This window comes from Electrophorus electricus, chromosome 22 (genome assembly GCF_013358815.1).
Source record: "Electrophorus electricus isolate fEleEle1 chromosome 22, fEleEle1.pri, whole genome shotgun sequence".
In the NCBI taxonomy this organism is placed as follows: Eukaryota; Metazoa; Chordata; class Actinopteri; order Gymnotiformes; family Gymnotidae; genus Electrophorus; species Electrophorus electricus.
The window spans coordinates 193,784-207,726 of record NC_049556.1 but is presented as its reverse complement, the minus strand read 5'-3'; the positions used below and the strand labels follow the sequence as shown (position 1 = coordinate 207,726).

Below are 13,943 nucleotides of genomic sequence, written 5' to 3'. Positions count from 1 at the left end.
GGCGCTAGAACAAACGACATATAACTAAACACACAGGCGCCAGAACAAACGACATATAACTAAACACACAGGGGCTAGAACAAACGACATATAACTAAACACACAGGGGCCAGAACAAACGACATATAACTAAACCCACAGGAGCCAGAACAAATGACATAACTAAACACACAGGAGCCAGAACAAACGACATATAACTAAACACACAGGGGCTAGAACAAACGACATATAACTAAACACACAGGCGCTAGAACAAACGACATATAACTAAACACACAGGAGCCAGAACAAATGACATAACTAAACACACAGGAGCCAGAACAAACGACATATAACTAAACACACAGGGGCTAGAACAAACGACATATAACTAAACACACAGGGGCTAGAACAAACGACATATAACTAAACACACAGGGGCTAGAACAAACGACATATAACTAAACACACAGGGGCCAGAACAAACGACATATAACTAAGCACACAGGGGCTAGAACAAACGACATATAACTAAACACACAGGGGCTAGAACAAACGACATATAACTAAACACACAGGGGCTAGAACAAACGACATATAACTAAACACACAGGGGCCAGAACAAACGACATATAACTAAACACACAGGGGCTAGAACAAACGACATATAACTAAACACACAGGGGCCAGAACAAACGACATATAACTAAACCCACAGGAGCCAGAACAAATGACATAACTAAACACACAGGAGCCAGAACAAACGACATATAACTAAACACACAGGGGCTAGAACAAACGACATATAACTAAACACACAGGCGCTAGAACAAACGACATATAACTAAACACACAGGAGCCAGAACAAATGACATAACTAAACACACAGGAGCCAGAACAAACGACATATAACTAAACACACAGGGGCTAGAACAAACGACATATAACTAAACACACAGGGGCTAGAACAAACGACATATAACTAAACACACAGGGGCTAGAACAAACGACATATAACTAAACACACAGGGGCCAGAACAAACGACATATAACTAAGCACACAGGGGCTAGAACAAACGACATATAACTAAACACACAGGGGCTAGAACAAACGACATATAACTAAACACACAGGGGCTAGAACAAACGACATATAACTAAACACACAGGGGCCAGAACAAACGACATATAACTAAACACACAGGGGCTAGAACAAACGACATATAACTAAACACACAGGGGCTAGAACAAACGACATATAACTAAACACACAGGGGCCAGAACAAACGACATATAACTAAACACACCTAGGAAAGGGCTTCACACAGGAATGTAATCAGAGACAAACTCAGAACAGCTGGACACAAAGGGGAGGAGACACGGAACCATGGAGACCAACGACAACCTGGAAGTGACTCGGTTGCTAGGGAAACGGGGAACGCTCAGGTCTGCGGACGTGACAAATTTAAACTCTTTTGTTCAAATAAACTCTTGGTAGTCAGTAACATAATACACACTGAGTCCACATGTATTCTGTTTCTTGTGGAGGGCAAAATGGAAACTATAACTGTGCTTTTACTCTGCTGTTACAAAAGTGTTTAAGTGACATAAAAGAGCATCTCAGTCCTAATTACAAATGTCACATTACTGGACAAAGTGTCCAAGGTGGTACTGAATGGAATAATTAAGTGACTCTCAGTCATGAGTTTTACCTTCCAAATCACAATCAGATCCCCGCATAATCTCCAGATAATCTCCACAAAACACAGTGATTAACAGATTAGAATGTAGCATCATGTGTCTAACCTGTTTGTTATAATATATGTAAATACAGAGTGACTCCAGGAAGACACTGGGGGTCAGTCAGCTGTAACATGCAGTGTTCTCCATCTCTTCCCACAGATTTACCCACAACTACACTGACTGTGGAGCCTCAGAGTCCTGTGTTCACTGGAGAGTCAGTCACTCTGAAGTGTGAGGTTCAGGGTTATGATGGGTGGACATATCAGTGGAGGTATAAGAAGAAAGCTCAGAGTCAGTGGACTACAGTGTCTCAGTCTGTGTTTTACACTGTAAACAGAGACACTCTCACCATCAATGGAGATGCTGTAGTTAATGCGGATCAGTACCGGTGTAGAGGAGCACGATATTACAGACCAACAGCATCACAGTACAGTAACACTGTTACCCTCACTGTATACAGTAAGATTACTGTCATTTCATGAATTTAATGTGTATTTTATTAACTTAAATTATTGTTTGTTAAATAATTTACACTATTTGTATTCAGTAGCATAATACACACTCCATGCGTTGTGTTTACTAGGCAATAATGAAATTGAAGATGTACAGTAATTACAGTTACACTACATGGTATTAGAGCTGTACTGTAATTACAGTTACACTGCATGGTATTAGACCTGTACTGTAATTAGAGTTAGACTACATGGTATTAGACTTATACTGTAATTACAGTTACACTACATGGTACTGGAACTGAAATGCAAACTTACTTCTTTTCTTGTTATCTTAGTGTTATTATGTCATTATAAACCTATAATGGACCTTAAAAGTGATACACAAAATTTATAACAACAAATCAGCTCTGTTAGAGCAGGTGAAACACTGAACAGGGCTGTACTGTGGTCCTACAGGACTTTTATTTTGACAGCCCTACTTTAAAGGCATTTGTTTCCATCGTACACTACAAGACCTGATCTCACTAATAGCGCCCCCTTCTGTGCTGAAGAAGAGAGTACACAGTAACCTCACATAGTCTGGAGCAGAGAGACGTGTACTTCTCAGTAACCAGCAGCCAGTGTTCAGTTTTAGTAGGTTTTATAAGATTCCAACACATGATCTTATTGAGAGGTGAACATAAAAGCAGAATTTAAATATTGTGTGCTTTCTACAATGGAGCCTGAGCTGGTTCTGACTGTCCAGTCTAATTGGACACAAATATTGAGTAGAGAAACCATCACACTCACATGTGAATGAGCAGGAGAGAGTGTAACTGCCAGGACATACTACTGACACAGGGGGGGCAGTAGAGTTCACTCCTCTTATCAAAACCGTTATAAGTGACATAAAAGAGCATCACAGTCCTAATTACATTACTGGACAAAGTGTCCAAGGTGGTTCTGGATGGAATAATTAAGTCACTCACGGTCATGGGTTCACGTTTTACCCTCCAATCACAATCAGATCCCACATAATCTCTAGATAATCTCCACAAAACACAGTGATTAACGGATTAGAATGCAGCATCGTGGGTCTAACCTGTTTGTTATAATATATGTAAATACAGAGTGACTCCAGGAAGACACTGGGGGTCAGTCAGCTGTAACATGCAGTGTTCTCCATCTCTTTCCACAGATTTACCCACAACTACACTGACTGTGGAGTCTCAGAGTCCTGTGTTCACTGGAGAGTCAGTCACTCTGAAGTGTGAGGTTCAGGGTTATGATGGGTGGACATATCAGTGGAGGTATAAGAAGAAAGCACAGAGTCAGTGGACTACAATGTCTCAGTCTGTGTTTTACACTGTAAACAGAGACACTCTCACCATCAGTGGAGATGCTGTAGTTAATGGGGATCAGTACCAGTGTAGAGGAGAGAGACATGACAGACCAACAACATCACAGTACAGTAACAATGTTACCCTCACTGTACATGGTAAGATTAATGTAATTTCAGGAATTTAATGTCTATTTCAATAACTTAAATTATTGTTTGTTAAATAATTTACACTATTTGTATTCATCAGCATAATACACACTCCATGTATTGTGTTTACTAGGCAAAAAGGAAATTGTAGATGTAAAGTAATTACACACTACATTGTATTAGATATATATTGTAATTACAGTTACACTGCATGGTATTAGACCTGTACTGTAATTACAGTTACACTGCATGGTATTAGATATATATTGTAATTACAGTTACACTGCATGGTAGTAGACCTGTACTGTAATTACAGTTACACTACATGGTACTGGAACTGAAATGCAAACTTACTTGTTTTCTTGTTATCTTAGTGTTATTATGTTATTATAAACCTATAATGGACCTTAAAAGTGATACACAAAATTTATAACAACAAATCAGCTCTGTTAGAGCATGTGAAACACTGAACAGGGCTGTACTGTGGTCCTGCAGGACTTTTATTTTGACAGCCCTGCTTTAAAAGCATTTGTTTCCCCCTGCACTACAAGACCTGATCTCACTAATAGCGCCCCCTTCTGTGTTGAAGAAGAGAGTACACAGTGACCTCATATAGTCTGGAGCAGAGAGACGTGTACTTCTCAGTGACCACCAGCCAGTGTTCAGTTTTAGTAGGTTTTATAAGATTCCAACACATGATCTTATTGAGAGGTGAACATAAAAGCAGAATTTAAGTACTGTGTGATTTCTACAATGGAGAATGAGCTGGTTCAGACTGTGCAGTCAAGTTTCAAGTTTCAAGTTTGGTTTATTTGTCACATACAGTCATACACAGTATAACTCGCAGTGAAATGGTTTGAGAGTGCCCTGTCCAAACTGAAGAAAAAAAAGGGGTGCATAAGGGGAAAAAAACTAAATTAAAATAAATAAATAAATAAATTTTATATATATATATATTTATATATATATATATATATATATACACACACACACACACACACACACACAAAATATATATAACAATGTATGTACAATATATGTATATATGCACAATGTACAATGTATATATAGATATATGTATATGTACACAATGTACAATTCCATCTTACAAATTTACAGATTTACAGTCACATGGTAGTGGTGGTCCCCACAGTTTATCAGTTTCCCTGATTCAGGGCCCGAATGGCCTGTGGGAAGAAGCTCCTCTTCAGTCTCTCTGTCTTGGTCTTCAGGGAGCGAAAGCGTTTCCCTGACCTCAACAGAGAGAAGAGCCTATTGTTGGGATGGTTGGGGTCCTTCACAATCCTCCTGGCCTTGGTCTGGCACCGCTTTTAATAGATGGTCTGCAGGTCAGGAAGTTCTGTATGAGTGATGCGCTCTGCTGAACGCACTACCCTTTGGAATGCTTATCTGTCCTGCTTGGTGCTGTTCCCAAACCAGACTGTGATGTTCCCTGTGAGGATGCTCTCGATAGTGCAGGTGTAGAAGTTCCGCAGTACCTTGGAGGGCAATCTGAAGTCTCTTAGGCGTCTGAGGTGGTAAAGACGCTGACGAGCCTTCTTTGCCAGGGAGTTGGTGTGGCGGGACCAGGACAGGTCCTGCGAGATGTGAACTCCAAGGTACCTGAAACTATCTACTCTCTCCACCGTGGTTCCATTGATCCTCACAGGTTGGTAGTGCTGCTCCTGCTTCTTGCTGCAGTCCACAATCAGCTCCTTTGTCTTGCTGACGTTTAGGAGGAGATTATTTCCCTGGCACCAGTTTTCTAGGTGTTTAATCTCCTCCAGGTAGGCCCTCTCGTCGTTGTCCGAGATCAGACCCATGACAACGGTGTTGTCAGCAAACTTGACAATGATGGTGGAGCTGGAAGTGGCTGTGCAGTCGTAGGTGTACAGTGAGTAGAGCAGGGGGCTTAGGACACAACCCTGAGGAGCTCCAGTGCTGAGGGTGAGGGTGGATGAGGCGCAGTTGCCCACCCGTACTGATTGTGGTCTGTCAGTTAGGAAGTTGGAGATCCAGTCGCACAGGGATGTATGCAGTCCTAGATCCTCCAACTTAGTAGTGAGTAGGGAGGGGATGATAGTGTTAAATGCTGAACTGTAGTCGACAAACAGCATAATGTAGTCGACAAACAGTCTAACTGGACACAAATATTAATTAGAGAAACTATCACACTCACATTTGAATGAGCAGGAGAGAGTGTAACTGCCTGGACATACTACTGACACAGGGGGGCAGTAGAGTTCACTCCTCTTATCAAAACTGTTATAAGTGACATAAAAGAGCATCACAGTCCTAATTACAAGTGTCACATTACTGGACAAAGTGTCCAAGGTGGTACTGCATGGAATAATTAAGTGACTCACAGTCATGCGTTCACGTTTTTCCCTCCAATCACAATCAGATTCCACATAATCTCCAGATAATCTCCACAAAATACAGTGATTAACAGATTAGAATTAGTATGCAGCATCATGTGTCTAACCTGTTTATTATAATATATGTAAATACAGAGTGACTCCAGGAAGACACTGGGGCTCAGTCAGCTGTAACATGCAGTGTTCTCCATCTCTTTCCACAGATTTACCCACAACTACACTGACTGTGGAGCCTCAGAGTCCTGTGTTCACTGGAGAGTCAGTCACTCTGAAGTGTGAGGTTCAGGGTTATGATGGGTGGACATATCAGTGGTATAAGAAGAAAGCTCAGAGTCAGTGGACTACAGTGTCTCAGTCTGTGTTTGACACTGTAAACAGAGACACTCTCACCATCAGTGGAGATGCTGTAGTTAATGGGGATCAGTACCGGTGTAGAGGAGCACGAAATAACAGACCAAGAACATCACAGTACAGTACCACTGTTACCCTCACTGTACATGGTAAGATTACTGTCATTTCATGAATGTAATGTCTATTTCATTAACTTAAATTATTGTTTGTTAAATAATTTACAATATTTGTATTAAGCAGCATAATACACACCCCATGTATTGTGTTTACTAGAAAAAGGAAATTGAAGATGTACTGTAATTACAGTTACACTACATGGTATTAGACTTATACTGTAATTACAGTTACACTACATGGTATTAGAGCTGTACTGTAATTACGGTTACACTACATGGTATTAGACCTGTACTGTAATTAGAGTTAGACTACATGGTATTAGACTTATACTGTAATTACAGTTACACTACATGGTACTGGAACTGAAATGCAAACTTACTTCTTTTCTTGTTATCTTAGTGTTATTATGTCATTATAAACCTATAATGGCCCTTAAAAGTGATACACAAAATTTATAACAACAAATCAGCTCTGTTGGAGCAGGTGAAACACTGAACAGGGCTGTACTGTGGTCCTGCAGGACTTTTATTTTGACAGCCCTACTTTAAAGGCATTTGTTCCCCCCTGCACTACAAGACCTGATCTCACTAATAGCGCCCCCTTCTGTGTTGAAGAAGAGAGTACACAGTGACCTCACATAGTCTGGAGCAGAGAGACGTGTACTTCTCAGTAACCAGCAGCCAGTGCTCAGTTTTAGTAGGTTTTATAAGATTCCAACACATGAACTTATTGAGAGGTGAACATAAAAGCAGAATTTAAGTACTGTCTGATTTCTGCAATGGAGCCTGAGCTGGTTCAGACTGTGCAGTATAATTGTACACAAATATTGAGTAGAGAAACCATCAAACTCACATGTGAATGAGCAGGAGACAGTAACTGCCTGGACATACTACTGACACAGGGGGGCAGTAGAGTTCACTCCTCTTATCAAAACCGTTATAAGTGACATAAAAGAGCATCACAGTCCTAATTACAAGAGTCACATTACTGGACAAAGTGTCCAAGGTGGTACTGGATGGAATAATTAAGTGACTCACAGTCATGGGTTCACGTTTTACACTCCAATCACAATCAGATCCCACATAATCTCCAGATAATCTCCACAAAACACAATGATTAACAGATTAGAACGCAGCATCGTGGGTCTAACCTGTTTGTTATAATATATGTAAATACAGAGTGACTCCAGGAAGACACTGGGGGTCAGTCAGCTGTAACATGCAGTGTTCTCCATCTCTTTCCACTGATTTACCCACAACTACACTGACTGTGGAGCCTCAGAGTCCTGTGTTCACTGGAGAGTCAGTCACTCTGAAGTGTGAGGTTCAGGGTTATGATGGGTGGACATATCAGTGGGGGTATAAGAAGAAAGCTCAGAGTCAGTGGACTACAGTGTCTCAGTCTGTGTTTGACACTGTAAACAGAGACACTCTCACCATCAGTGGAGATGCTGTAGTTAATGGAGATCAGTACCAGTGTAGAGGAGAGAGACATGACAGACCAACAACATCACAGTACAGTAACATTGTTACCCTCACTGTACATGGTAAGATTACTGTCATTTCAGGAATTTATTGTCTATTTCATTAACTTAAATTATTGTTTGTTAAATAATTTACACTATTTGTATTCAGCAGCATAATACACACTCCATGTATTGTGTTTATTAGGCAAAAAGGAAATTGTAGATGTAAAGTAATTACACACTACATTGTATTAGATATAGACTGTAATTACAGTTACACTGCATGGTATTAGATATATATTGTAATTACAGTTACACTACATTTTATTAGATATATATTGTAATTACAGTTACACTGCATGGTAGTAGATCTGTACTGTAATTACAGTTACACTACATGGTACTGGAACTGAAATGCAAACTTACTTCTTTTCTTGTTATCTTAGTGTTACTATATCATTACAAACTTATAATGGATCTTAAAAGTGATGCACAAAATTTATAACAACAAATCAGCTCTCTTAGAGCAGGTGAAACACTGAACAGGGCTGTACTGTGGTCCTACAGGACCTTTATTTTGACACCCCTACTTTAAAATCATTTGTTTCCCCCCTGCACTACAAGACCTGATCTCACTAATAGCGCCCCCTTCTGTGTTGAAGAAGAGAGTACACAGTGACCTCACATAGTCTGGAGCAGAGAGACGTGTACTTCTCAGTAACCAGCAGCCAGTGTTCAGTTTTAGTAGGTTTTATAAGATTCCAACACATGATCTTATTGAGAGGTGAACATAAAAGCAGAATTTAAGTACTGTGTGATTTCTACAATGGAGCCTGAGCTGGTTCAGACTGTGCAGTCTAATTGGACACCAATATTGAGTAGAGCAAACATCACACTCACAATGTGAATGAGCAGGACTGTAATCCTGACCCCAACCCCTTCTCAAAGTCCAGTTAAAATCCAGTTACAGAATGTTAACAGCATGTCTATAACAGCTTGTTGAGTATGCTAAGATGGTATGTATTATACCTGTTACATGTTCAGTGACTTCTCAGGTTAACATCTACAGATATGAACTTGGACACCCAAATAAAGTGAAAAACAACTGAATTCATCAGATTATAAACAAATCTGATATAAACTCTTTGGATTTGCTGCTCAGTTTAGTTTTAACTGTAGCAGAGCAAATATGCAGCAGCACATAAATAACTCCTCTCACTCACACACAGCCTTTTATTATTACCCAGTTAAAATAAACAGTGCAACAGGTTCTGTGTAGTGTTGATATTATAATTTTTGTAAAGTGGTTGTGTGGCTACCACATGAATAAATGAATCAATTAAGTTATACGGCTTGTTTGCAATGAGTGTCACTTTTCTTTGGTTTATATTTTTATTTTAGTTTAATTGTATTTTTTATCATTCCATTCCATTATGTTCACTTCCATGTTTCGTCATGTGGCTTCTCATTTGTAGCTGTTCGTGTTTTTCATCTGTTTAAAATAAACGTCTTTGTTCACATGGCTCATGTCGTTATCCCATCACTCACCCTCAACGCTCTGCAGAGTCACAGAAGCACTGTAGCTCTTCAGCTGTGATTAATTGTGTGTGTGTGTGTGTGAGTGTGTGTGTATGTGTGTGTGTGTGTGTGTGTGTGTGTGTGTGTGTGTGTGTGTGTGTGTGTGTGTGTTATCAGCTCTATCCCATTCAGAAGCTCCATTCTCCATCCTCAGTCTGCTCAGTAGTCTACTGGCAGTCTCTCCATATCTGCTAGTGTCCATCGTGCTGGGGGTCAAATGCTACAGAGCTCACGGTGAGAACTCTTCCTCTTAGACACACATTACACACACTGGAAGAAAAGAGGAACCAATCTTACATTTGTCTGAATCTGAAAGCGCATCGTAAGGTTGGTCTTTCTTCTCTGTGTTTTTATGACTTTCACCACTCTGTCATGACTCTTAATACTGCTAAGACAAGCAGGACACATGGCAGTAAAGTGTCTGTCATATGTAATCTATAAAAATCATGGTTTATAAAAACAGCATATGGTCATGAAACCAGTAGTTAAAAACAAGAGTGAAGAGAACAATGACTGGAACCAGAAAATGTTACTTTAGGCAAGACAGCAAATACTAAAAGAAACATGAGTGTAAATACACACACTAACTAGAGCCAAACAACACACAGTCACGACAGAGCAGAGAGATGAATGAAAACAAAACAGTGCAGGTTACCATGGGAACCGCAACCACCAACAACTTAGAAGTTTTATACATAGTTTACACTTTTGTAAACAGACATTTAAAACTATTTTATATGCTGGTATAATAAAATACTGATTTTCTCCCCACAATCATTGAAACTGTCGACATGTTGCTTGCGTTGGAGACAAGACACGCTTTTTTTCCTTCTCTGAACTACAAGACCAAGACTGCAATAAACATTTATTAAATGATAATCCAATAACACCAGGGGGAGCTTTCTAACACCTTCACTTTGATTTCTGTGTTTAATGTTTTTCTACAGCTCTGACTAAAAATGCATTCTCAGAGGAGTGAGAGTCTAAAGGAAAATACTGAAGATGGAAGGACATTGTTCTGTTTGCTTGAAGTCATTTCACATGTGAGATTGAATGTTTGAACTCTGCTAACTTACTGCCAGCTGACCACCAGTTTATATGAAGCATCGTGCAGTAATGTTTTCACTTTTAAGCACATGTTACTATTGTGTGTCATTTATTCCAATGTTAGAATATTCTCATTTATTTTAATGATCTTTTACTTTGTTGGACTAGTTTACTTTTTTATGTTCTAGTTAAATAAATAACAACCATATAAATTGTCTTCATTATCATTGCAATGATGTCAGATGAGATATTCAGCAGCCAAAGAAACACTAAGTGTATTTCATAACAGACTTTAGATTTTAAGTAATCAACAACTAGACCACAGATTAGTGTTTTACACATTACTTCACACTGACTCTCCTCAGCTTTAATGTGAAACTGGTATAGTTCACTGGATAGTGAAGTCTACCCCTGCTGTAAGATGGAGATATTAGACATCCAGTGAACAGGCAGGGCTTTACTTCCATGTGTTGGAAGCAGGAAAAATTAGCAAGTGTAAGGATCTGAGAGACTTGAACAAGGACCAAACTGTGATGACTAGACAGCTGGGTAGAGGGAACATCTCCAAAAGGGGAAGTTCCAACACACCTCCTTCAGTCTTTACATTTATGGCATTTAGCTGACACTTTTATCCAAAGCAACTTACAACTATGACTGAGTACAACTTGAGCAACTGAGGATTACAGGCCATCTTCAAGAGCCCCACAGTGGCAACCTCGCAGTGGTGGGGCTTGAACCAGCAGCTTTCTAACGTCCTTGATTATGTTAGCAAGTTCTGTGAGTGTTTACGCTCCTTATGTGATCTAGCACACAAAACCGTAAACCACTCCCAGTGCCGTACGAAAGCCAGGTATGATTTACGAGCTGTTCACTGATCCTTTCAGGAAGAAGACAAAGTGTTATCTTTATTGCCTTTGCCAGGTTCTGCCCTTCACACCAGGTTTGCTGTTCCATATATGGCTAAATCACAATTACGTGATATGGATTATGTGATACACACACCCGATCGTAAGAAAAAGTGTATGTCACATCAACATGCTGAAATGCTGTTTCATGCTATGCTTCCACAGATGATAATGGTAGTATTAGTGCACCTGTTCTACCCCTAGTTGTAGCCCCATCCCTGCCCCTTTATCTGAGTATTTCCCTTAAGTTGATGGTTTAAGCTTGAAAATTGTTGTCCTTCTGCTCGCCTACCCAACTCCGAATCCTTTAAAGACATCCCCTCTAATGTAGGACGTCTTCCTGAGTCGGCCCAACTCAATGTTATACGATTAATGTACCATCACCTGTTTTTGTTTTCGGATACTCCCTCTCGCACTGTGGTTTTTAAACACGATGTGGATGTCGTGATAGTCACTCAGTGAAAGAATTGCTTATCATGTGAATCCAGCCAAACATACACTTATGAAAAATGAAGCTGAATACCTCCTTAAAAATGGTCTTGCTACTCCTAGCTCTAGTCTATGTTGTTTGCCTTGTTTGTTGGTAACTAAACCAAATCGCTTTTGTACTGATTATAGAAAAATTAATTTATTGATGAGGTCCAATTCCTTTCCCCAGGACCAATACACAATGGGCATCCCCAGTACACTTCATATTTAGATTCACATGATAAAACAAACAAAACAAAACAATTATAATGTTATCAAGCATTTCTACACTAAGAGTGATATCCATGCTTATACACACACACACACACACACACACACACACACACACACACACACACACACACAATATGCACTCCTTTTGCCCTCTTGCACATTATTCCTACTTGCTACTAGAGTGCTGTACTAAATCAGCACTGTACTCTGAACTGTTCTGGCTGCTACCAGTGACTGCTATGTTCAGTATAGCATGTCACTGACTCCTGTGCATAATCCACTTTACATATTCCCAATACTGCGCACTGGTAAAAATAAAGGCACTGTCTGTTTATTGTGTATTGGTCCTGTCCTGCATTTATTGTATGACATTATTGCACTGTATTGTATTGTTTTCACTGGTGTAGTGTGTTGTCTGTTTCACTTGTTTTGTGTTGCACCATGGTCCTGGAGGAAGACTGTTTCGTTTTTGCTGTGCATTTGTATATAGCTGAAATGACAATAAAGCCTTTTGAACCTTTGAAGTGGTCAGACATTAATTTAAAATTTTAATTCAAAGAATTGTGTTTTGATGTGGTGGTTGTTCTGGTTGAAACAGCACAAGTTTCCACCTGGGAAATTATACGATGCTGTGCGTCAGAAATAAATACAGGCCTTGACCAACCTGTCCCACTCTGTAAAATAAAACACAGTTCCTGCTTCTGAAGGGTTAATTAACAGTCCACAATGTCCACGCGTCTTTTTGTTAATGTTTTAATGTTAATGAGCCGCCCTCATACTGGAGAAGTAGATACGCATGCGCAGAAAGCCGTCCTTCTACAGTTCGGATATCGTCTGGATAAATAGAAAGTAAACAGATCAGACGGAGGAGCAGACAAAGATATTACATTTGGGAAATAATTTCAAAAGTATTTTCTTTGATCGTCCAAGTTTTCCTTAGTTAACAGTTCCCCTGGTTGAGGAAGCTCATCGTAACTCTAGATATATTTAATGTGGCGTTTCACAATCCTTCCTGAATCCAGAGGATGGGTTAATATATAAAATATTTTAAAGTATTTTTAAACATTATTCAGTAAATGTAATAACATTTGTCAATTCCAATAATACTGAGGCTTATGTCTGATAGTTATTAGAATATCCAGTGATTCTGGTCGGTACAATATCTTTATCAAGAAATAAAACCATTGTCATATCTGTGATGAAACTGATCATGAAGTAAACATAACCAAAACCACAAGGTGGTTGATTATACAGCTACAAAAATCAGTGAAAAATAATGAGCTTGATGACTGAATTTGCACTGTGCTAAAGTAGGAGAGTAACACTTGTGTGAATGGTGGCTGATGGGTAATTCTCCATATGTAGGAGAGCATATCACTGTAAGTTCAAATGACATTATTTCTTTAGGTATTTGACCAAGAACCACCGTCATACATGTTATATAGTATAAGAACTATATGTGTTAAATATTTATGTGAAATGGCACATGAAATATTGCATTGTATATGAAAGGGGCCCCAGTTATAAATGTTTTTATAACAATTTTATCAAGTTCAGGAATGTTGCTTTACAGAATGTTTGCATCTGGTCAAGGTACATAAAGCACATCTTTGCCTTTTGCATTCACAGTAAATAATAATAAAACAAAGAAAACACCAATAAAATTCTTTATTTGAAATATAATCTCTAGAGTCTTGTATTACTAAAACATCAATAAAATGATCCAACCAGTTAAAAGGGTTTCAGATGTTGTGT

The 13,943-nt window shown here is 39.2% G+C and overlaps 1 long non-coding RNA gene across 1 annotated transcript; it reads left to right on the top strand.

Moving 5' to 3' along the window:
- Window positions 1-8,004: 8,004 nt before the first annotated feature.
- Window positions 8,005-11,760, top strand: LOC118240602. The gene is made up of 3 exons (XR_004775515.1): window positions 8,005-8,037; window positions 9,652-9,768; window positions 10,482-11,760. It is a non-coding gene; the product is annotated as an uncharacterized LOC118240602 (long non-coding RNA).
- Window positions 11,761-13,943: the final 2,183 nt, after the last annotated feature.